General features: G+C 40.6%; 1 long non-coding RNA gene across 1 annotated transcript in view; it reads left to right on the top strand.

Moving 5' to 3' along the window:
• The first annotated feature begins 5,510 nt into the window (after positions 1 to 5,510).
• The window catches only part of LOC144245949 (uncharacterized), a 413,344-nt gene continuing 392,841 nt past the window's right edge, over positions 5,511 to 26,013 (top strand). The window contains exon 1 of the long non-coding RNA XR_013339521.2: positions 5,511 to 24,675. This is a non-coding gene — a long non-coding RNA (uncharacterized LOC144245949). The remainder of the gene's footprint in view (positions 24,676 to 26,013) is intronic.

The following is a 26,013-nucleotide window of genomic DNA, read 5'->3' as shown; positions in this document are numbered from 1 at the left end:
TATTTCAGTGTGTTCTCTGGAATTTGTGAGGAAATGATGTACTAACACAATTTTGGTCCTGTGGTAAGACATAACTTCTTTATGGATCTTTAGTACTCAAAAATGCAGAGATTTTTAAAAAAAAAATTTTAATGAAAATTTGTAGCCAGATGGATACTTGTTTTAGCAAAGGTTCTTCAGAATTCCTAGGTGGGACAATGGGAAAAGAGGTTGTGAACTTGTTTATAGTATGTTCTCTTGGTCTTAGAAATACTGAGGGTTGTGAGGTGTGGGGCTGTGGAAAGGCTGAGTGTTGTGATGTTTGCTTGTGTCTCAGCAGTGACTGAAGTCTTTCTTCCTGTTACAAAAGTTAAACCAATGAAAACAATATTTGGCTTCTCCACACTATAATTTTTTCTGCATTGTACGGTGACTAAGGTCCACAGGCAATATTTACATCTGTTTTTCAGGGCCCTGTGCCTTAGGCTCCCACTCATTCACAACAGCCTTCCTCTGCTCCATGGTAGTAACAGCTGCTTTTACAATGACTGGAGGAAAGGAGGGTCACTATGGGAAAGTTGTTGCAAATGTTCTAAGTTCCACCATTTCTAGAGAGGGTTTTTTGTCCCTCCAGTAGGACTCTAAAGAAGTTACTTCACCTGGATTTATTGACTTCAACTTTGTCCTTCCTGACAGAGGTTTGTTTTTAAAGTCACCTTCCTTTTTAAAGGAAGATGCCTTTAACATGTTGTTTGCTATCTTGTATGAAGAGCTCCTATGAAAAATGAAAAAATGTGTCATTTTGGTTAAAATACTTTCTCCATGAATTTAAAAAAAAACCACCTGGGACTTGTTTTGTGGCTTATCCATAATCTATATTCATTTAATAGAGGCAGGCTTTAGCAATCATTCCAATAATACACTTTCATAAAACATAACTTTGATGTTGAAGTAGTCAAATTGTTCAGAGAAATTTAGAGCAGTATCAGATCAAAGTCAAACTAACATGGGACCATTGGCAACATGATATGCTCTCATTATAAACTGGTCATTAATGCCTGGTTAAATGATATATAGAGACTTAGAACATTTATCCAAAGAAATTGTTCTTTTTAAAGTCAATTAAATGATAGCTGGAAAAGAAAACAATGTGATTACTGTTAAAACACTGGCTTGTATTCATGAGATAATGGCCATGTCATTCACACTGCCTGCCTGCCTGGTGAATTTCAGATTTTTTTTGTTTTATATATTTAGAAAACTCAACATGCCTTAAAGATGTGATGAGATATTAACACAGAAACTTTTGCCAGTGGGTCCAAAGGCACAAATATTTATTATCACTAGAAATCAGAGAGGGTTTTCAATTTCTTATGTTCCTAAACCAGGTGTTGCCCAGTATTTACATGGAATGCTTATCTGTAGAGTCATATCACAGCTGGATTCTGTAATTTGTTATCCAGATGAATGAACCTAAGCAGACATCTTCAAGATTGTAAGCTTGGAATCAGCAGTAATAAACAATCAGCAGTAATTCTCTGGTGTACAGAGAATCCATAAAAGCAGGGCCTTTTCTAGCAACAGGTTTGAAATAAAGATGAGGAGTTACCTGGTTGTCCTTGTTTCCCTAAAGGCAGGGGCCAGCTCAGACCTAGCCATTCTGAAACTTTGGTGCTGGTACCTACAACAGAGGCTTTTATGACAATGGCATCCATTTGAGGTCTAAGAAGAGAGATAAGTCACCTAACCAAGGGAGAAAATGCATTGTAGTCAACAAGCTGACCAACCTGATATGAAGAGCTTTAAGAAGGAGTAACAGGAGTGGGAGGTGATGACCACATTCAAGTGAGGTGGTTGGCAAGTAAAAGATGCAGAGGGATATTGTCAAGACAGACCCTGCAAAGAGCAAAAGAGGACTTGAAAGGACCTCTGAGTGAATACACACAAATGAAGAAATACCTGCAGGACAGCATGGTGGGCAAAGCTCCTACCAGGAACAAACTGAAGGGTTTAGAGGTCTATGTGCACAGAGACGTGGTGAGGTAGCTCATACTCCTGGGGTGCTGCAATGGAGGGATACAGGATCTGCAGAGGGGCAGGCTAGCAAGACAAAGAGAGAGACAGCATTTGTGAGAGCTCTGCCTAGGAAAGGATGATGAGCCAGCCCAGCACTGCCTAGGAAAGGATGATGAGCCAGCCCAGCACTTACAGGAACAGGGTTAGCTGGTGGTGTTGAAGGGGGTGTCTTCTGCACACTGCCTGATCAGGAAGAAGTAGATGAATCAGCTTTTTCAGAAAACTGAAAAAAGTGAACCTCAGGATCCTTAAAAGAGGGAACAAGCCCAAAAGCCAGACAATAAGCCCAGACTTCAGAAGGGCACAATTTGGCTTCTTCAAGGATATACTTAGAATAATCCTATGGGAGATGGCCCAGGAGATAAAAGGGTTCAGGAGACTTAGTTGATATTGGAGGATTGCTTCCTTCTAGTTCAAGAATGGTCTCTTTCACTGCTACTGAGTGCATACTTTTTAATAGTAAGATCCTCCTTCAGAAATGTGGGGACCCAGAGGAAAGTTTGGAGCAAGAAAGACTTACCTTTGGTAGAAAAAATCCAGGCTAGAGAATACTTAAGAAAACAAGACCTACATAAATGGGGCCTGATAGGATGCATCCATGAGTACTGGGGAAGCTGCCAGATATTTTTGAGAGACCACTGTCTATTATCTTTGAATTATAATGGTGACAGGGAGAGATGCCTGAGGACTGGAGGAAAGTAAATGTTCCTCCTATCTTCAAGAAAAGCAAGGAAGAAAGCCCAGGAAACGATAAGTTTAAATGATAAGTTTTAAATACCTTAAAACAAAGGAAAAAGTCACTTGATATTTGGCACTGCGGTGGTGGGGTTTGTAAGACATGTTCCAAGCCTTGAAGGTTACAAAAGGAGGGATTATGCTGGACATTACATGATTTCAGGCTGCAGCATCTTGCCATGGCAAGGTCTTCTCTGAGTAAGGGCAGGCTTGTCACATAAAGCTTCCAGAGAACTTCAGCATGGAAAGAGACACGTTCATGGTTTTTGCCCAATGTCAAGAAACAGTGAAGAAAATTAGAAAGATGGTTGAAGTTTTAGTACTCTAATTAAAGACACTGAATGTCAATTTATATGTTCTTTAATGGGTGATTTGAAGTTCCTATCCTTAAATGTACCAGGACATTATCAGGACAGGTAGGCTGAAAATGTTTGTGGCATTACTTTGTATGTCCAGTTGCAGAAATGTTTAAAACTGTAGCACTTCTTTTAACTGCTTATTTTCCAGGTATGCTCCAGGGAAGGAAGAGACAGAGAGTGAAGGAGGCAGAGGTCCCTGTTTACCATCCCCAGTTGCTTGCTGAGCTTTTCTTCATCTACAGATGATGAAGTAGTTTCTAAGAAAAAAAAATTATCTATTGTGCATTAATGTAGTTTTCAAGGAAAATCCCTTCTGAATCATCACAAATGTTCTGTAATAGTTATTAGAGGACCTATTTGCATCCATAAATAGTTTCTTTTATACTTAACTTCAAACCAAGTGTCTTTCCAGCTTGAATTAAAGTGTTGCTTTGTCAGACCATTTGTTGTTGCAGTAGCTGGTTGATTACAGATGTACATCTTTTTTTTTCTGGTCTTTTTAGAGGGCAAATCACTATGGTAACCACATTACAGAAAATTGCTTGTTCTCCTTAAAATACCCTTCAGAAAAAGGTCATTTGTTATTAACATTTTCTGACTAAATCCAAAATGTTAACAACATCAAGAATATTATCACTGTTTCTATACTTACATGATTTTTTTTCTTTACCATGCACCTATCAGTTAACTATCAAAATAGGATAAAATATTGAGACTCCAAAACAATTGTGAAGCTGTAGACTTTTAGGTATGTTTGAAATATCAAGATTCACTCACGTTGCTGTGTTTCAGCTGCTGGCGTGCATGGCTTTGTTCAATTGTTTTCAGTTCTCTGATTCTGAGAAAAATCCAGGCTGAAGTTACTCTTTCAATCTCTGTGTGCTAGGATGGAAAGGAAGGGCAGGCAGGATTTGACTATTATGGACAGCTGTCTGTTGTTGATTTATGAAATAGCTGTTCTGGATAGTCATTCAAAAGCCTGGAAATAGCTGGTTAAAGGTTTCTACTCTCAGGATAAAACATGTCCAGGGGGTGTTAGATGAGAAAAATCAGGTCTGATTGTAAAATAGGGTCCTAGCTTGTGAAGTGAGAACATACAAAGTTGTTCTCTTCCTGGCATATGCCACTTGTTTTCTGCTTGATTGGACATGTTGTTTCTTTGCCATTTTACATTATCTACATTGCCTGCAAAGGATCTTCACATTTGTATAGTTTTTTTTGGTTTGCAGAGAGCTATTTGCAGCTTTTATCTACGCTCAGTAAACATCAACAAAAAAAATCCCCTTTCTTGGAGTTCCATCATTTTGGAATTGACAAACAAGTTAAAAAGGCTGCCAAAAGAAAGCAGGAGTTGGAGGAAGTTAATTCACATTGATGTGTGCATGCCACTGATAGCAAGTTATGCCTATGACATTCTGACATTGCCTCTCAAAAAAGAGAAAGAGTGGAGTGAAAGACTAAGAGGATGTTCATTTAATTGGAAAGCCTACTGAGATCTGAGACAGCTGAGGCAAAGGATGCACCCTTTTTCTGCACAATGGCATTGGCTGAAGGTTGTATATAAGGTGGCCTTATTAAAGTGACAAGGCAATTTAATTCTTTTGTGCACAATGATTCTACTTCATTGATTTACAATGGGAAGGATATAATTTTGCTAGTGTTGGCAAAAAGCTCAAATGTCAGGCTTTTCAAATTGCCATACTTGCCTTGTTCAGGATGAATAATGAATAAGTCACCTTTTGTCTACAGTTAAATATTCTTGAATAAATACAAAGAACATAAAAGACATAAATGATTGCCTGATTTATATTTAAAATAAAGATCAACATTGTGATAAATGGTTGAAAATGCTTAGTGTGAAGTAATATGACTATGCTGATAATTACATTATCAATTAAGGGGCAGCCCAGGTGTGGAGTGTTATAGAATGGATGCCAGAGAGAAACCCCCAGTGTGGAACATGCCAAACTTGTCTATCTGGAAAATGTGGGTTAAGGAGCAAAGAGACCCTTAGCTATGCAGGGGATCACGTGTTTTAAATTGGACCATTTCACATACTGAAACATCCATTCTCTCAGGAATCAAGGCTGTTGCTTCTTGCTTTGTCATTAGCAGGATGCACTGGTCTCATTTCTGGAAACAGATATTGCGGTTTCATTTATTCCTGATGGTTTGAGTGGTCAGAGAAGGTTACTCATCATTTCTCAGGATCTGTCTTTAGTCAGAGAGGAACAGATCTTAAAAACCTGCTGAGTCAAAGGTTTATAGCTGGCAAAGTTGTCAACACCTCAGTAAAATCTGGAACAAGTTTGAAGACAAAGAGATGTAAAAATATACTGAATACTCTTCATCATGTGATTCCTAGACCATGAGCAGCAATGCTTGCCTCCATCTGCACAAACATGCAGGTTCCAGTTCATCTAAATTAATTGTATTAACACTACACCTACTCCTGATCTCTTGCTCTTTTTCTTTTAGAAAGATTTCTTTGTCTTTATTTAATTTCTCAATGTCTTAAGATGATCAGAAGATGGTGCTGGCCACAAGAGTGCGGCAAGATTCCTCAGCCTCATGCAGGGGCAGCTTGTGCACGTTTATTACTCTCCTCTGTGGCAACTTTGATTGTACCTTGTCCAGCCAGGCTCTCCTGATCTCATAATCTCATTCTTCCACACTTTTCTTTGTTTAGTGTGTAAAAAATATTCTCCTTTTTATCCCTTGTCCCAAATCCCTAATCTTCAAAACTACCCTTACTTTCCATGTATATATGCTCCCATTTCTTTTGTCCTATCGCATTTTCACTTTCATGGGATATGTTACAATGGAAAGTGGGAAAGAACTATTTCACCCTCTTTCCTGCCCTTTTGCTCTAAAAGCCCAACAAAAACCAGTAGCTCAAAGAAAAGTGCTCCTGCTTTACCCACTATCAGTGTATGTAGGCACAGTTTGGGGTAATTGGGAGTGGGGCTGCAGCTGAGCCTCATCCCCAGTGGGCACAGCTGTGAGCAGGGAGTGAGCAGCACTGACAGCAATGAGCCATGGAGAGCCCAGGGACACTGAGCAACACCAAAGGGAGCAGAGGGCACACAGGTGCCATGCATCAACATGAGGGTATAAAAGGTTGGGCTATAGACCAAGAAGGGCAGACTCTTGCTGCCTTCTGAAGTGGTGTGTTGCTCTATACAGGCCTGAAGCACTCTGATGAGGTGTGGTGTTTTTCTGTTTGAGTGAATGCTTAAAGCTTTCTGAAGTTGTATGGTGATGTTCTGTGTATTGTGGCTGTCTCAGCTGTGGTGTGCTGTGATAAGTATGCTGCTTGTTTATCTCCACATGGGGTGACAGCAGTGGCCAGTACTAGTCTAGGAGCAGAAGGTGCCTTCTTCCACTCCATCCTGGAGTTTTAAACCAGATGTTGACAGGGACTGTTTTGCCCCTTGCTGTTAAGAGTTCCTGTGGGTGTCCTCCAGCCTCTCTACTGCAGGTTTCTCACTACTTGACTGTTTTCTGAAGGAGTTGGTGTTTTGGCAGCTGCTGTGTAAAAGCTTAAGACATTCCCTGTTTTTCTAGTGTTTCCTGCTTTTTCTAAAATATTTTTGTTGGCGATTCCTGTAGGACCTGTTTCTGACATGGTTTTTAATTCCTAAGGCTGAATAGTTTTAAAGTTATGTTAAATAACTCTTTTGCAGTGGGTCACTGTTAGAAAAAAAAAATCTAATTTCTTGTAATATAATCTGAAAAAATATATTGATAGGGATTTATCATTCTGAATTTGCTAAATATGTTTCTTTCTTTGCATTCACCCATATACCATTGAATAAGATGAAAGAAAGACGCACATGAGAAGAACATGAATGGTGCATGCTACTTTTAGAGGTTCTGAATGACTTTAAGCTACATGTGGCTTAAAAATTTTTATTGGGCAAAAAATGCATCCCATGTGTCCTCCCATTTATCCATGCTATATGGAATATCATAGCCTTGGCTGTGCCTTTTTGTTCAAAGTTGATGCTACAGATTTAAATGGCAGTGAAGCTGCTATATTTCTGGATCTGTGGAAACAAACTGCTTTATGATTTCTTTAGGTTCTGTGATAACAATACAGTTAGAGGGGCTTTACTTGCAAAAGGAGTCTTGTATGAGTAAGTGTGGTGAGCTCCAAGGGGCAATGAAGGTAGATTGGAAAGCACCCTGGCAGAGTCAGTCAGTGCTTTATCTACAGCAGTTGCAACATCATTCTTCCACTAAGGCTGCATGGGCCAGCTTGTGTTCAAACCTTGCTTCCTCTGGTTATGTTCCAGGTCCATCTGAGACTTTATGTTCTTCCTGAATGAGCAGATTTTGATAAGTCTTTTTTCACTCCTGTTTTTGGGCAACTTCAGCTTCACAATATGACTATGGGATGGAGGAGTGAGGTGTCTTTTCTGTATAATGAAACATCAGACTCTTCATTGAAATGTGTCTGTGTTCACACACCTGTTATGTTTAATAAGAACCGCATGGGATTGCTCTTCACTTTTTTATTTTTTTGGCCACTTGCTATCACAAAAAGCAAAAGTAAAATATCATCCTGGACTTAGCTGATAGTGTAATCAGAATAATACATGTAGCTTGAACGCTACTCCTCTGCAGAGGGAGGATGCGCAGATGGGACATGCACCTGCTATTCCAGGGAGGACCAAATGGGCACCAAATTTTCATTTTCACCCAAAAGGAGTCTTGCAGAGGGAAATTATTTCCAAATCAAGATCCATTAAGCAAGAGAGTTCAGTACACAATGACAATTTCACAGAATCATGTACTAGCTTATCTTGGAAGTGACTGCAGAAGATCACCTGGCCCAACCTTTTGGTCTAATGCAAAGGCTTATAGAAAAAATAACATAGTTAGAATTCTTGAACTCCAAATACTTGGCATGCATCCAGAAAATGTTGAAAAAACTGACTATTTAAAAGATTTGCTTACCTAGCAATTTCAGGACTTTGCTAGGTTTGTTTCTACAAGAATATATGCAGAAGGATCTCTTTTAGTACTGGGGACTATTAGTGCTGAGAGCCCAAATCTGAGCAAAGGAGTTTTGCCAATTGCATTAGTTTCTGCTATCCTCACCTCTCCCAGCTTTGTTCGTTCACCATAAGAAATGTAATGTAAGCTGCTTTAAAAAAGAAATCAAAAAATTTGATAAGGTAGTTTATATTTCAAAAATAAAGACTGAGGAAATTTGGAATAAAAAGATGAATACTGGTTTTTACTCACTTAAGTGATTCTAGCATCTCTTTTTGTTTTGGCATGAAACCAAGTCTCTTGAGTAGAAACTCAATGTTATAATTGTAAGATGCCATTTTTAGGAAGGATTTATAAAGCACCATTCGGGTAAAAGGCTCTCCAACTCTCCTTTGAGCATTTTGGTGAGAAACCACTGCAGTAAAAAACAGAGTAGACTACATTGTCTCCATCCTTCTTTAAGAAAAATTCTGAGAACTGTGCAAACTCCTGGACAGAACTGCATTTTTCAGGTTACTCAATTACTTTGACCTGTCAACATAGTTTAGATATAATTTGTGGTCTGGGAAGAGATCAGTGATTGCTGTTCAGAAACTGTCTTCTGTGTATACAAAAATTTCTTTATAACTGAAAAACTCAGGTTAAAAATAAAAATTTATTCTGTTCCAAATAGGAAGTCAGTGTATCTTTTTTCCCCAGATGGAAGTGGGTTGTTTTCTTTGTGCTGTTAGTAAAGCAGTGTGTGTTACATTGGTGTTTCTCAGCAATTCAGCTGGGTCTCTTCCTTGGTGCATGATGCACCACCACGCACTTGTGGCCCAAGTCTTTTAGTTACTTGTCTTCAACTTTTGCTGGAGTGTTTTTTAGGTCAATGTGATGCTTTGCCTCTTCTATTTGTCCCTGTGGCTGACTTGTGATAAATAATTTTTTTTAAAGCAGGAGAGGTAATGTGTGTATATGTCAGGATAGGAGGCCCCCAGAAGAAGCTCCTGCAATGCCGTTGCAGAAGGCAGCTTTGACTGCTGTAAAACAGTACTGTGAGGACATAGGCTAGTAAAGAGTGGCTGAGGTGGAACTTACTTGCTTAAATCTTGTCCCCTCATAGTCTTTTGTGCTTCTTTTCTGGCCCTCACAGGGGCATGGGCAGGAGCATAGGTAGACGCTGAAGAGGGGTGATGGGTTTTTGCAGGGACCTGAATTTCAATACTTGGGTTGCTTCTGAAGCTGTGGGAAAGCAGGAATAGATAGGAAAGGTGACCGCCAAGGGCTTAAAGTAATTTTCTGGGAGAAAAGGGAATGTCTGTCTGTGACTGTCAGTCTCTTCTTGTGTGAACACCAGGTGACATGAAGGTGTAGTCTGGGTGAGAGACAACTTAACTCCCTACAGGCTTTGTGCATCATCAGGACCAGCAATGAGGGATTGTGCTCTGAGGCCACTGGAGGAACACAGCTCAAGTTCTGGATTCAACCTGTTAATTGAGAATTTTGCACATGGAGAAAAGTGGTTTTAAGGCTCTGTTTCAAGATTGCCTTTGGCTGATGTGCTAATGCACATGTTGTCTTCCTGTAAGACCAACATTCATTCTAATTTGATTTGTTTTTAGGAAGCCCACACAAGATTTAATCAACAAAGGCCTATCTTGCCAGCAAGTAAAGACCAATGGGAGCAGATATGCCATAAAAAGGAAGAAAAATAATGAGCAGCTCCTCCTTCTTTACCCAAGAGTCATCTGTAAATTCCATCCCAGGCACAGTTTTCCATGATTTGTGAGCCTGGTTGCTAGACTAGACTGTCAATAAGGTAGCCTAAAAGACGATCCGTTAGCAATGAATTCTCTTCCCTCCTTTTCAGTACTTGCTTTGCCTTCTGCCTTTTTTTGGATTTAAATGTTTGTGATTTTCACCTCTTTATCCATCATAGCATACCATTGACTGAATAATACACTTTTATTAAGCTGCCCTCTTTCTGTGAAATAAATGCCAGCAATAATCAGTCAATCATTCAATTCATATGAATGTGGAATTTAGATGTGGCTGTTGAATTGAGTTTATAATATACCATTTCTTGGTACAGCATGCTCTTTGATAGTATTCTTTTAAATGACTGTTTCCAACTGCACTGGAAAGCACCTATGAAAGAAATTGTTTGTGATGCTATACTTAGTTTAAACGTCCTTTTTTTCTTCAGCATTTCTGTCTGTATTTCATTTGCATGCAAATTATATCTTTGGGAGTTAGTAAAATTTTACAAACCAGTTGAAATGCAGCTATGGAATGAATTATCAGAGAAAATTTGGAGAATACGCCCATGAAAGGAAATTGAGGAAAACATTTAAATCTAATTGTGTATTATTCAAACAGAATTCCAGAGCAACTCTTGGGTGAATATTACATAAATGTATACCTACATTAAATGATTAATTTACCACAGGTAATATACTTGAAGGTTTAGGGACTATTTTCCAGTTAGCCTGTGCATGTAGCACAGCTCAGCTGAAATACAGCCTAGGTACACAAATGCACTTTACTGCTCATAGGGAATTGCAGAGAAGGAACTGTGAGTGTAATGCTGTCAAGCAGCTACAGAGCAGTGGCACTGCTCCCCACGATCCCAGTGCTTCGTCTCCATTACAGCAATGGTAAAATGGTAATGGACCGAGTTCAACCTTGAGGGAAGTCAACCCTTGATGACCAAGAATCATTTCATCTCCTCCCAAATAGAAAGTATTCAGCCCCTCTAAATTCATTAGCAGCTGGCAGATCAACTGTGAATACTCTGAATAACTACCAGAGTGAGCAATCGATCTCCAAAATGGGAGACTTGATAGCTGTGTATTTGTCAGCCAAGAATAGTTTCCATGATTTATGTCTCCATGAGATATATGCTTTTCCTCATGAGGCAGACTGGCTTTGTGAATGGTTTCACCCCTCACTTTAACATTTGTCTAGGAAGACTGCAGGCTGATGTGCAGAGGCAAAGGTACTAAAGGGCCTCCAGTACTTTCAGTGCTACCACGGCAGAAAGCAACTGAAGTCCAATCCAAAGGTTGTGTTGGTGTCCCCAGAATCCAGGAGAAACTGTAGCAAAGCTCAATGTGAACTTTTTTTTAATATGTATTTTAAAAATAGCTAATTCTATTCATGCCTCCCTGTTCACAAGTCCTGAGCTGCCTGTGCAGAGGGCCTGGCTAGAACAGGAGAATGATGGGTGCCAGCTATCTTCCACTCCTTGGATCTCCGGGGCCTTTCAGCACATGGTCAACAAGCTGAGGTCACCACAATGTGCCTTTAAGGAACTGACTGCAACTGTGGTCTTTTGAGACATCCCGATATGCTTGTGTAACTCCTTAATACTTGTTCCCTTTTAGCTTGTTATGTTTATCTTAACATTCCAGTTCTGTCCATTACCTTTCTGTCATCTCCTCAAACTGTGCACTGTCCTTAAACCTAGATGTTTAAGTTTAGGTGCCTTCTCTGCCTAAGTGCTCTGTGAAGGTGTCTGGATACTGGGAACTTGCATATCTGGGTACTGTTGACACCTGCCACTGTTACAGCTTTGCTTCTGGTTTTCCTTTTTTTTCCTTCCTTTCCTTCCACACCCATATATGCCCATTCACTCTCCATCCCTACCAATCTTAATACATTTATTACAACGTTTTTTCACAGATGAATTTAATCAGTTTGGGTTTCTACACCCAGCAGATTGTCTCCTCATTTCTTATAGACTGTTAGCGATGGCCTATTACTTCTATGGTGCAAATACACTCTAAAATCCTGAATTGTGTGGCTTACCCATGTAGCTCAAGACCAGATTAAGTAGAGCACTTGGGGACAAACTGAAGTGCAGGAAGGTCTAAGTCAGTGAAGGATAATATTCCACCCCCAGCTCCCTCCTTCTAGTAGTGCACTCAGTCTGGAGGCTTAATGCGGTGCTTTCAGCTTGAGTTTCAAGTTCCTTTGAAGGTTCCTGGTTTGAGCAGGTGGCTGCTTAGATGATGCCTAATATGGCTGAAGGTCTATCAGCATCTGTACCTGCCTCTGAAGAACTTGGTCTTCCAGGAACTGTGCCACACATACTCTGACAACTCAGCCCCTGGTGAAAATAGACAAGAATTCTGCCTTGAGGTGCTGGTTTGGAGCTGTTAAGGTCACTTTGGGGGCTTCCAGCTCAGCCCATGGCTCTGAAAGGAGCTGTGGTGCTGAACAAGGCATGCTGGCTGACACTTCAGGGGCCAGGTACCCTACATTGGGCCTTCCAGTGAAGCAGAAGTGATGTACAAAGCTTCCACTAAAAACATGTGCCACAGCTTGTTGTTGACTGTAGGAATACTCGTACTGAACAAAGACAACACAAAGCTTACACATTTCTGTTATTTAAATAGTCACAGTCTTCATCAGCAGGAGCTCTAGCATGGTATTTTCTGTACTTTTTAATTTAGGACAAAATAGATATAATCTTTGAGTTTCCATCAAGGATAACACTGTAAGCTAGCACTGAGGTTTCAATGTCTGTCAGTATCTGAAGGGAGAGTGTCAGGGGATGGAACCAGGCTGTGCTCAGGAGTGTGAAACAATAGGAAAAGAGGCAATGGGCAGAAACTGAGGCATAGAAAGTGCCACCTGAGCATGAGGAATAACTTTTTTACTGGAAACAGGTTGTCCAGAGAGGTTGTGGGCTGTTCTTCATTGGAGATATTCAAGAACCATCTGGATATCTTCCTGTGCAATGTGCTCTAGTGATCCCCTGCTTGAGCAAGAAGGTTGGACCAGGTGACCAACTGTGGTCCCTTCTATCCTGACCCACTCTGTGATTCTGATTCCATAGTACAGACTAGGGAGGGGTGTGTGTCTGTTAGGGCTTTTTCTATGGTATTTTCTGCTATGATAGGTATGAAAAAAGGTCATGTTCTTAAAAAAGCTCATAATTCTGTACTGAATGCATGAGTTTATACATCAGTATATTAATTATGTGGTGAATACAATGCAAAGCAGCTCATAGGTATTAGGCTTTATGTTAATTTCCAGTGCTCTCAAAAAACCAAGGGGATTCATTAGTTGGATGCAACTCAACAAAATCATAAAAATTAATCAGTGTTCAAATAGTAGTAATATTCAGACAATGTTTTTTAGGACAGTAAAAGAAAGGGTTAATCTTCCTGAATTTCAATAGGCTTGGACATCTAATGTAAACTTACCTTCTAGGCTTCTCCAAGCCTTATAGATTTTCTGTAGGAAGCATTTAGAGACAGTCATCTTCAACTGAATTGGAATGGAAGACTATAAATTTGTAGATGATCTAGAAAGATGCCAATTATTACTCATTTTTCACAAGAGAAGGGCTATGGAACACATAGCTAAGTCAACATCCTGTATGTCAGATGAACATGGTGTGTAATTAAATAATCTGTCACAGGACCCAGTAAAATTAAGAACATTTAAAAAGGGGTAGAGAAGTTCAAGAATAGGTCAGTTGTTCAGTTATTGCATGTACTTATTTGACTGTGATGCTTGCCTTGGGAAACCCCTGTGCTTCCAAATGAGACTGGGAGGATATACTGGGGACAAATATATCCAGCTGCTGGCCAGCATCAGAAACAGGATATTATTCTGAACTGATTTTTGCCCTGATCAGTTTTAGGGTTTTATGTTCCTTTGTCTCCTTAGGTCTAAAGAGTATCACTGAAATAACACTGCAGTAATTCTGAGTAATCTCAGCACTGTCAAAATATTTGTAAGCATAATGTTCCAAGAACAATTTATTGTAACATTTCTAAAGGCAGTTCTGAGGTTGTTTTCCCAAGGCGGCTCATGACAGCAAGAGCAAAAGCTGACTTCCTCAAACACTGCAACTCTGGACTTACAAAGTGAATGTATATGGTGGTTTTTGATGCCAAATTCCCACCAAAGCCTATCTATCACTCCTTCCTAAGATGGACAGGGAGGAGAAAGTAAAATGAAAGGTTTGTGTGTTGAGGTAAGGACAGGGAGAGATCACTTACCAGTCATTGTTTTGGGCAAAACAGACAAGACTTTGGGTCTTAATTAATATACTACCAATCAAATCAGGATATGCTAATGAATAGTAAACCTAAATCTTAAAAAAATAAATGTTACCCCATCCCTCCCTCCTTCTTGGACTTAAATTTCTTCCTGATTTTCTACTTCATACTCCCTCAATGGCTCAGGCAGATGGGAAATAGGGGCTGCCCTGGGTATCTGCAGGGCTGTTGCTCTCACATATCACTCCTTGCTCTGTCTGCAACGGCTGTTGTGCAGTAATTTTTTACCTCCTTAAATCTGTTACTCCCAAGGTGCTACCACCATCACAGATGGACTCAGCCTTGGTCAGTGGCAGGTCTGTCTGGGAGGGAGTTGGCACTGCTTACATCAGACATGGGGCAAGCTTCTGGCGCCTTCTCAGACAAACCACCCCTGCATACCAAAACCTCACCACACAAACTCAATACAGAGAAATATGTAATTCTGCATTGGACATCTGATTGTAACTTCAGTTTGCCCCACTGACAGATGACAATGTTTTCACTCAGAGTGCTCATTCTTGAACAAGATATGAAGGTGAGTTGGGAAAAGAGTTTACCAGAAGAGCCTTCAAGAGGAATATCTTCTATGCACAGTCCTTGGTTTCTCACCTTGGAATAGGAAATGTTGAAAGGGAGCAAAGTCACCCACATCTTGTTCTGGACATTCCATGGTATGAATTGAAGATTTTGGTTATGTTTCTTTCTTCTTCCTAAATATTCACATAGAAATGGATGGGATAGTAGAATAACATGATAAAAATCTGCTGAACTTTGACTACTACAATTGGAGTAGTTCTCTCTGTGACTGTCACTCTGGACTAACCTGCTGCCAAAGTCTGTACCTTCAAATTTCACTTTCTTTCTGTGGCATCTGACCTTGGGCTAGAGTCCTACCCTGCTATGTACTTTACATTTGTATGAAGGAGAAATCTAGAATGGTTTGATAACTTGGACTATTAGAGCAAAATATGCCATATCCAGCAGCCCAGGGGAGGTGAGGATACTGCAGCTGTGTGCCTGCAGCTCCTCCCTGTCATGAGGCTGGAAACGTACTCCCAGGAGGCATGGACACATGGAGCACACATATGCACCACATCTGTATATACATGGCTGGCCACAAGGTCACAGACGCAGCACTCACACAAACACAGGCAACAACAACAGCCTCATCCTGCTCATCCCTGAGCAGAACCAGGAGGTCTCTAGAGAGAACATACCTACCTAAACAGGCTGGACCACTCCAATGGCTCAGCTCAGATGCCCAGTCTGCCTCATAGATGGCCCCTGGATCTATGACACCTGCTATGTAGTTGCTGGCAAAGACCACATCACTCATTCCCCATACACACCCTGAGCCGGCTGGTTCTCCTCTCGGCCCACAGCCACCACCACGCATGGTGTCACCCTTAGAGACACACACGAAGTGGATCTTGTTCCTAGAAGCCCCACTAACTCTAGAAGCTGGTGAGACTCCACTGGTCCCACCTACAACCTGCTCCTGCCATGGTCTCACCCTTACAGACAGACAGACACACACCTGGCTCATGCTTCTCGTACCCACAGGTATCCCTGTTCATGCTCACACACACACCAGCACATCCACACTCACTCCACCATGGACATACAGACCCCCTGTGACCCAAGGTCACCTCTGGTTGCTGCACTCAGACCCCATAACATACATATACACAGAAAACAGAAAGCCTGCACCCAGTAAAGGAATTTAATTATGGAATAAACTGGACTGTATTCATCAGGCAAAAGGTATGGGCAGACAAGTGTGCTGACCAGCTCCATATTTACATGTATCCAGCCCTTTTCATCTGCCTATCCCACTATTTTCCCACATTTGTGTTTTCCTCAAATTACCTAGATGTTTTCTTTCTCCACCTTTGTTTTCTATCCTAAGTGTCTCATCATAAATCCTGGATAATCCCAAACTACTTCTTCTCTGCACCTCATATGCCCCATCCCTGGCAGCGCCTCCCCCGAGTCAGAAGGATCACATGGAGGGCTCTTGCTGACAACTCATCCCATGGATTCCATGTCTGGGCACCTGGGTTGCTGGCTCTGCTGGGTCCCCTTGGGAGGGGCCTGGATAGGGCATCCATGCCTTGGCAGTCCTTCACTCAGGATCCCTGCCTTCTATTGTCTCTCTCTGTTCCTTTGTGACAGCCTAACTTGTAACACTTTCCTGTGCAGCAGGAAGCAGCGGCAGCTCTTGGATTTCTACCTCTCTGCATTGCTGCTAGGGAAGTTGGAATTCCAGGTCTATGCATTTGTCTAGCCAAGCTGTTCTCCATCTGCCATGTTGCAGTTTCTCCTCATGCAACCATTGCACAGGCTCTAGGTACCATAGGCCATACTTTGAATGCAGAGTGGGACAGGACCAAGACAATTTTTTGAGAAATATAAGCATGAAGAGCGTCGGCACCAGAATATGTGAACATCTCAGAATAGAAATAGAGATTTTTGCTCCAGGCCCCCAGCAGAGTTATTCATTCAAAACAGCTGCTCTATTCCCCAAATATAGATAAGGAGATTGATTAACTTGATTCACTGTTTTTAGAAAAGTATTGAAACTTTATTCTTCTTAGGAGCATCACAGTCAGTTTTGAGTTCTTGGAATCTGGACATGTAGGATTTCTTCAATTGCTCCACTGAAGAGAATTAATGAGTTGGGTAAGGTTGCAAAGGGAATCCTTTACTGTGCCATTTTCATGGAGGCAGCTTTGCAAAAATGAAAATTCCAGTTACCTGTTTGCAAAGTTGGGTCTTGCCAATGCCACACTACTTTTCTACCAGACTGCTTGAGGCCTTCAACTGGCCAGCTGCCAGTGGGCTGGGAGGACAATTGACTTACTCAAGTGTGCTGGGGATGTGTATAGTACAGAAAAAAGAGTGAGCAGCGCTGCTAGTTCAGATGTATTTGTCCTCAGAATAAGAACAAAATTAGGACACCTTCTTGCTGCAGAGGCTTGAATAGAGTCTTTCTCTTTACAGTGGCTGAAAGACAAATTCAGCCTAAAAGTAAGAGTATGATGAAGGAAACTCTAACAGTACAGAAAATTAACCATTGTTATAATTTATCAAGGTCAGCAATGCCCTTCATTGAACAAATCTTAGCTCAGTATTCAGGCATACATTCCAGTACAAGAAAGGCTTTTGAGCTTGAAATAACACATAGAAAGATAATCTTATAGTACCATAATGCACAAGGTTGAACTAGATGATTTTCTTTTTGTCCTTCAGGTCTCTGAGTTTTATGTAGTTCCTGTCTGCAAGAAAGAGAAGCCTTTTTAGTATGTGCTAAAGGTGTTGTAATGTTTTTCAAATGAGCACATGTGCAAATGGGATGACTGTGATGGGAAATGGGGAGACTGGTTATAGGGTGATAAAAAGCAGCTGGTGCTAGGATATTAAGACATATTAAAATACACCTTTCTCCATTACTAAAGATAAAACAACTCAATTTGCATAAAGAGGAAGCTAATGCAATGTGGTAATGACCAAATACTGAATGAAAGAGGGAAACACAATAGAAGAGAGGTCAACAGACCAGAAAAGGATTTAGGATAGTGAAAAGCAGTAGAAAGACGTGATTGTGTTTGCCAAAGATGCTGCTGTGATACCTGTGTGTGCAGAGCCTCATTCAATGAGAAGGACTGGATCACCATTCTTTGAAATGTCCTTTTTATTTTGGTGCTTGAGAGCATCACTTAAGATTCGCATGTCTGGTACATCACACATACCTACTTGAATGCCTTTCTCCATGAGAAAAATTGTATCTTTCATCAAGGTAATGTATTTTTTTTAAACTGTCAGAATCATTCGAATGAAATGCATGAAGAAATCAATAGCAGAATTGTATTAAAGAAAAGCCACAGCTTTGCTCACAGTTAAAGGTTTCAAGTTCAATAATGTTGGACTTTAAAGAGAAGGCAAGAAATTTCCTTCATTTTTACTATAATGCACTTAATGCACCATACAGAGAAGAATAGAAATGCTGTCCAATAGATCCTTTGTGTTTTTCTCAACCTTTGCTGTCAGCCTCCTTCCCCATTTCTTTTTAATTCTCATTCATTTTCAAAAAAGACCCCTCCACTGTGAACAAATTTAATTCCTCCCAGTGACACTGCACCAGATATCACTGCATCCTGTCACAAACCATATCTGTAATGCTTAGAGAATTATCTTTTATTTTGGAATATTGGTAGAAAATATATTCCTGGTTCTGTTCTTCCCGAGGTAAGAAAGAAAGAAGAAAGATAAAAGAGTGGGCTACTGCCACAATGAGTACATTTTTTTTCAAACAAACCTGTTCTCAGTATGTTTATACACAGTGAAGAAAAGAACCAGATAAGCAAGATGTAATTTCCTTCTGTCACAAATAAGACTATTTATTGAGGATTGTTTTCTTAGGCAAAGAAAACAATCTTTCCTTTCCTTTTATGTCAGAAATGCAGAACTGCCCTAAACCAGCTGCTTCTGTTTGGAACTATTCTCAACTACCTAGCAATGATTCCTGGCTGTACCATAGGGATTGTTGTCCTCAGTGTTTATCTCTTTGGTGTCTCTAAGTTGCCTTCCATTTAGGTGTACTTCAGGCAGTCATTTATCACAACCTTCCTTTGACTTGAGCTTGCTTTTTTCTCTTGCTGTCTTTGAATATTCCTCCCACCGACAGCTACTCTTTCTTTACATTCTTTTTACATTACTTTGCGTGGGTTTTCTGCCAGCTACCTCTTACAAGTGAGTTTTGCTTTCTGAGTTTAAATAGCATTCCTAATAAATATTATTTATTTTTCTAAAGTAAATACTTTTCAGGTGAGGGAGAAAGGATTTCAGCCATAGAGCAGACAATTGCCTGTATCCTTGCAAATACTTAAACTGGGGTTTAGTTTTGCATGGTTTAGGTTCTGACTGTGTGTTAATAAATTGCATAGTGGCTCAACACTTCCCTGTCCCACTCCAACTGCAAAGCTGCTTACCTTCCACCAGGAACAAACTCTGATCTGGTTTCCAGCTGAAAATCAGAGTCTCTAGGAATACTTAAGAAAACATGAATGAGATGAGAAAACAGAAAGACCTGATGTCCAGGGAGACCACAGTAAATAGGACTGACTGACAATAAAGCCTTATCTTCACTTGCTCCCACATCCATGGTATTGCTTTGGGTTGTTCATGCCCCACACCAGGGACCAGTTTCTGTTTGATATAATGGGCTCAGAGTCCATCAGCAGTTTTCCCACCCCCTGCTACAATGCAAACAGAAATTACAAGGACCTCTTGGTTCTTTTCCAAAGATCCCATCAAAATGTCCTTCCTTTTTGGGAGAGGGGAAAAAAGGGGTGCTGGCGAATCCTTATTGACCTCCTCACATGCACAATAGTAATGCTGTTAGCCAGTTTGTACCAACTTCTTCTCTCTTCATGGACTTAGACTGGGTAGAGGCATGACCTCTGCTTGAGACCCAAACTGGTGAAAAAGCAAGCAGCTGTGCTGTCTAAAAGGCTAGTGGAAGGTTTGCCTATGGTAGAATTATGAAAATGGAGAGGATGTTTACTTTTAATTTAGTAGTAAGTCTAATGCATTTATGAGAGAGTAGATAAAAGGTGTGAATAATAAAAATGCAATAAATTAATTCATCTGACTTACATTTATCTGATCCTAGTTGAATTGGAGATAATATCAAAAGAGAAACTTAATTTGTAGTTTCAAGTTCTACAGTGCCTATTCCTCCCCCTTCTCCTGTAAAAAGCCTCTGTGGTGTCCTGTGTGTAACTTAGTGCTGCGGTGCAGGCTGAGCTGGGATCTGGGAGAGCAGGTAGATGATTCTCAGTGCTTTGAGCCACACTTGTAAGGCAATGATGAAACAGTGAGCCTGTCTCTAAAATGTCAGGGATTGCCTAGTACTAGCTGGTTCAAACAGTTTAAAATGGACTATTGTCACCTCCTTTTGCAAAGCAACAGTTTCTTAGTATTGGCCAAGTAGTGAATTTACTACTCGTGTTCTAATAGGTCAGATCTTCTGGCTTTTTTATTTCAAGGTAAGTGTAGATTTTACATCCTAGCTTTGTACCTAGAGAGACTTATTCCCTGTCTTTCCTGCACCAGTATGCTCCAGTCTCAGTGCAGTCACTTAAGTCACTGAGTGAAGGAAAAAGGAGGGTCAAGATTTGCAGGGAAAGCCAAAGCACAGCCTTTACCTGCTGGGGAGGATGTGATAGCACAAAGCTTAAGGCTGCTGCTGGAGTTAGATCTGACAAGGGGCACACTGGTCTGGTGGAAGGTGTTCCTGAGCATGGAAGGGAGGTTGGAACTAGATAATCTTGAAGGTCCTTCCCAACACAATCAATTCTATGATTCTGTGAAACACTGAAAGGGTCTATGGCAAAGGCTTGTGGAAATACTAAAGATCAGGAAGCCCCCTGGAGCAAAGTAGTGTCTCCTAGAATCCCTGTTGTTGGTACTGCTCTTTTGTGTGCCCAAGGGTATCTTCATCATATTTTGTCCATGGATGAAGGCTCTGAATCATCACCCTTGTGGAAAGATTAAGGATGAAGACCTGGTACAGACAAGTCCATTTGTTTTAGATGAACTCATGTACTTAACTGGTGGCTTGGCAGCTTCCCTTGTTTTTTTTCTGTTTTGGTTTTTTTTTTTTTTTTTTTGTTTGTTTGTTTGTTTTGTGTATAATGCTCTAATGAAATAGTGTGGAAAATCCTGTGACTATTCCTAGTTACTCTTGTCCTAGCAGAATGCTTAATGCACATTCATGACCATAGCATACAAAGACAGCTCCCAGCTCCACAGCATCAGCCTCTTGTGGGTGTTGAGGGGTTGAAAATTATCATGGGTTTCCACCCCAGTCTCTTACACAGGAACTGCCCACTGGTGTAGCACTGTGCCAGCCATTCCTGCAGTGGGGGCTTACCAAGGAGACAGCAGGCTGTTTGTGCTGGATTGCATAGTGCCTTGTATGAAGGACTTTTTACACCTGCCCTGAGAATTACCTGTCCCCAAGAAAGATAGCAAGTGTTAATGAGTGAGAAAAGAGACAGGGTGCACCTATGGATTATCAGAAGGGTCCAAACCCACTGTCAGCTCAGCCTTTCAGGCACCAGCAATGTATTGAAATCCTGTCTATTTGTAAGACTTCCCTAGTCTGTCAGATCCTCTATGTTTAAAAACTGTGGGAGATGAGACAATGGATGTTTTGAGACAGCATCTGCTGTAAACAAAAATGTGCACGTGCATGTGGCTGCATATAATGGTTACACAAAAAATATGAGAGTGCTGCAAAACCAGATAGATTTTGTCTGCAGGTAGATATGGAGACCACTTTTATAGTCTGCATGTGTGTGCACACATATTTAAATACACAACAGTATGAGATCTCTTTGTGCTCAATACTCTTCTGGTCTTCAGTAGTTTTTTCACCCAGGAATAGTGTCAAGAATAACTGATTTTGTGGTTAAAAATTGTGTGCCAGGGCAGTGGTATTGTACGAGGTGCTCTTACTGCCTTCATGTGCCAACAAACCTTGTGAGTAGGAACTGGAATTGCTCTCTGTAGAAAATAGATTTTGCTAGTAACAGTATACTTACCTTAAAAAAAAACCAAATTATTTTTCAGAATGTAAGTGGTTGTAGCCATCCTGTCTTTACTTGGACACACCTACACAAGCATACAATGTTCTCAATGTTTTATAGGTGTTAAATTACTGTGGAATTAGAACTTCTTGAATTTGACAACTGAGTAATTTTTCATGGTCTGTGGTTTATGCCATTCTCTTTTTTCCTCCCATTTTCAGGTTTTTTTTTTCCTTTCCTTGGTTTCAATGCAAATTTTTTCAGTTTCCACATCAGTTTGCCAGAGTTTGGTTTTGTCTCGAGTGAATGCATAGCCATCACCACCAACTCTTTAGAAAAGTTTAAACACAATAAAAGCATAAAATGAAATAATGAAAACACTTGAAGATGTGAGTAAGATGAGACTGTGTAGCAAGCTGTATGATGAAATTTTGAAACGCTCCTTTGTACTCAGCTCCTGTGAGCTGACAGTGGTCTGTATGTACACTGAATTTCATAGCGAGCTACCCGACTGTCAGAAATAGCTGTAAAAACCAAACTGCAATATTTCCCTAAAAAAATCAGTTGTTTTTATGCACGTGCTCTTTCTTTCTGGCACTGAAGGAGGGATTTTTAGGATTCTTTGCTTTTATAAACTCTCCATATATTTTTCAGTGAGACTACTCCATGATAAAATGTACAAGAACAGGTTATTTTTTTTTTAATCTTAACTGCAATTCACAAAGGACTTTTGCAGCCAGACCATCCCAGTACAGAAACTCTGACTCATTGAAATGAGCATTAAGAACCCAACCCTTTTTGGACCTAGAGATGAACCTCAGGAGCAGCATCTGCCTTTACCCAGAGCTTAAGCCTTTCAGCTTCTCAGTGTGAGCCGTGCCCATTCTTAAAGAGAACCAGAAAGGAAGTTCAGATTATTCTGAAATTCCAGGTTGGGGTAGGGACTCCACCAAAACCTAAAGATAACCTCTCTCCCCCTGAAATCTACATGAGATTAAGAGGAATGCCTGAAATGTGAATCTCTGATCAGGAGAGGTGATGTTAAAAAATGCATAATGAACTAAAAAGTATAAACACAGCATGGACCAAGACTTACTGGTTTGCTTGTAAAACTAATACAGTTTTGGGTTTTTTTCAAAGTTTTGTGTTAGACAAAGAGCCCCAAATGGGCCCTATGGTAGCAACTACAGTTTATTTTCCACTTTAGCTTTTCAAAAGTTGATGTCAAACAGATGAAAGATGAAACTGAATTAATGGCATTTTTACAGTAGCTATGAAAAGACAGAAATTGTCTCAGAATTATTAGCCTTAAATTTCCTGCATTTGAGTCATTCCAATCTACTGTATGTGAATTTTTGTGGAGACTTAATTTAGTGACTGAACCAATTCAAATTGTAGTAGTACAGAGGCTGCTCTCATAATGTGGCATCCGGGTGTCTCTGGCAAAGTCCATGCACTGGCAGTTCAATTCTACTCTTCTATTATACATATCCTACAAAACATTTTAAAAAATAAATAATTTAAAAATCTTTCTATCCAATACAGCAAAACCAATTTATGCCCTTTATGGTCTGACAGCTTAATTTTTATTTCTTGAAGAAAGAAAAATCATTCAATTCCTAAACCCAATTTGGAGTTATACAATTTGTTAAAAGCCTCAGAAATTAGCAAGCAGCTTTTAGAAATGTTTAACTTAAAAACAGGCAGGAAGGTTTGGGTTTTTTTTCATTTGTTTAAAAAAATTATATTCCCTCAAAATGAGACCTTTGTGCCAAGTTTTATTCTGGAGCACAGCTTTACAGCTGAGCTAAAACCCCCTATAATAGGAGAAAAGTGACAGACCCTTAACTATAGTAGCATGAACAGCACTGCTATAATTCCTGGGTGAACTTTGTCCCTGGATGTGTGTTTTTGGAGTGTGCCGGGGTGACATTCAGCCTCTACATTCATTTTTATGATAATTCAGAGTAAATTGTGGTGCAATAAACTCTTCAAGCCTGTCTTTCTTGTGAAAGCCATGAATCAATCAGCTGCAGGCTTTTTTGGGTCTTTTCAATGTATAGTGATCATTTAGATTTGACATGCATTGTGAGACCTTGGCTTAGCTCCTCTCTATGGTCTGTCATTAATTCCAGCCTTTACTGTTCTGAAGTACAGTGAAGGATGACTGAGAAATCATTGCCCCTCTTCAGCTCTGTTATTGCACAAAATAGCAGCGCAATAATTTTTTGTCAATGTTTTACTCTAAAAGCTTTCTACATCAGTTTTGAAAAGGAAGCAATAAAGCCCATTCAATGGTATGAATAAAAATCCTTTGAGGTTTAGGCGCAGGGCTGCTTTTCTTCAGCTGGTAATCAAATTGGAGCTAAAATGAAATTGAGTTTTCTTATGAAAATAGCCTTTGTTGCTGGGAAGGCTGGTAATTCATAAACAATAACCTGCTCTTTTGTGTGGATAATAATATATTCATGTTCTTTCAATAGGGTAAAAGCCAGACCTAGTGCATTATGGTACAGTAAAAATAGCAGAAGGAGCTTGCTGGAATAATCTTGAAGAAGAGATGTAGCATTCGGTGACTTAAGCTTTCAGCTCCCATCTGAAATTGTACTTTGCTTTTATTTGCGAGCAGGGTTTTAGTTGTTGATTTGTTGCCGCTATACAATATTTGGTTAATTGTGGAAGATCTCAAGCTGTGCTCATCACTGCTCCTGCGAAAGCTGCTGCCAGCTGCTAGAAACAGAGCCTGCTGCTACAGGATGTACACTATTCACAGGAGCAGCCTCTCAGCGCTGATTATCACTGAAGAGTTGCCTGCTCTCCATCACTGTGCGCCCTGCACGCAGCCGGACCGCAGAGCGCGGGGAGGCAGCCTGCCTGCCCTTCCTCAGGGTAAGGAAAGGCGTGCGCCGGGACAACTTGCCTGGGAATTTTCCAAGCGCTGCTGGGGAAACGGGCTCCCAGCCCCTGGGAGGATGGCGTGGGCTCAGCCACTTTGGAGCCGAGCGGGGGCTGGAGGAGGACGTGAGGGGCAAAGAGTGAGGGTTTCCAAGTGCTCTGTGAGGGGCTCTTGGAAATGTTGCTTCGGGGTTCGGTGTTTTTTTCTACTTGGCCGGGTGAGACTTTGGAGGTTTGATTCGGCACTGGTTCTTGTTGAATTGGGAACCTCGTTCTGTGTTTTGTGACTCGATGCTAAAGGTCTTGGTATGGCTAGAGGTTGCTCCCCAGATAGGCTGTGTGAGCAAAGGCAAGAGACTGGCAGAAAACTCTGGGAGCATGTCCTGTCTGTAGTGACTATTTTTCTTTGCCTCAGCCTGGGGGGAGTGGAGGATAAACTTCAATCTGAGTACTTGAAATTACCTCCTTCCCGCTCCTCTCCATCAGTTTATGCTTTTAAATTGTTGATAGCTTTGATAGTGTTGAGCTCTGAGTGGTGACAAATTTGCATGCAGACACAGACATGTAAAAATGCTGGTTTGGAATCTGTTTATGTGTAAGATGCAGTCTTGATCAGCCTCACCAACGCTGAGCTGAGAGATTGCTTAAAGATTGAGCTGAATTTTGACTAGTCTTCCTGCCTGGATTACAGAATTAATACTAAAGCCACTCGTCAGAGTGCCCAAGGAGATGCACGGTGAGACACGACAGCTGGTCAAAACTGTGCCATTACTTGTGGATTTTGGTGGCAGGGAGGACTGAGTGTGTCTTGGCGGCAAGTCGGAAGCAGCTTTGCAAAAGGCTTTCTTACAGTGGAAGGGATTGTAACCCACACTCTGCAAGCCAGGCTCTTTTTAACTGAAATAAGGAACGGATTAATACCAGGTGTATTGTTCTCCTTACAACTTACCCAAAGGTTTAGAAAAGTTTAACATACCCACCCCCCCCACCAGACCAGAATGTATCCAAGGCAGATAAAAGGAAATGAGAATGTAATGTGTGAAGTCTTACAATGAAGATTATTTTCAAAGTAAAATTGACATGAGATCTGTACTGTATGCAAGGCTGTCTTGAAGTAGTTGCAGAGGTTTTTATTCATTTTTAACAGTGAAATTACATGCTTAACAAAAGGAACTTTTAAAGGCACAGTGGTAACTGACAGTCAAAGCAATATATGTCATTATCCAATTAGTACACACAAATGTGTTTTTATTATTCACTTAACATACCTCTGTGTTTGGCTCCCAGAAATACAGTGTTTTATTTCTCAAAGTGTTTTAAGACTAGTATATG

This window comes from Lonchura striata, chromosome 1 (genome assembly GCF_050655825.1).
Source record: "Lonchura striata isolate lonStrDom1 chromosome 1, ASM5065582v1, whole genome shotgun sequence".
NCBI classification, from domain to species: Eukaryota; Metazoa; Chordata; class Aves; order Passeriformes; family Estrildidae; genus Lonchura; species Lonchura striata.
This window is presented reverse-complemented; position numbering and strand designations above follow the sequence as displayed.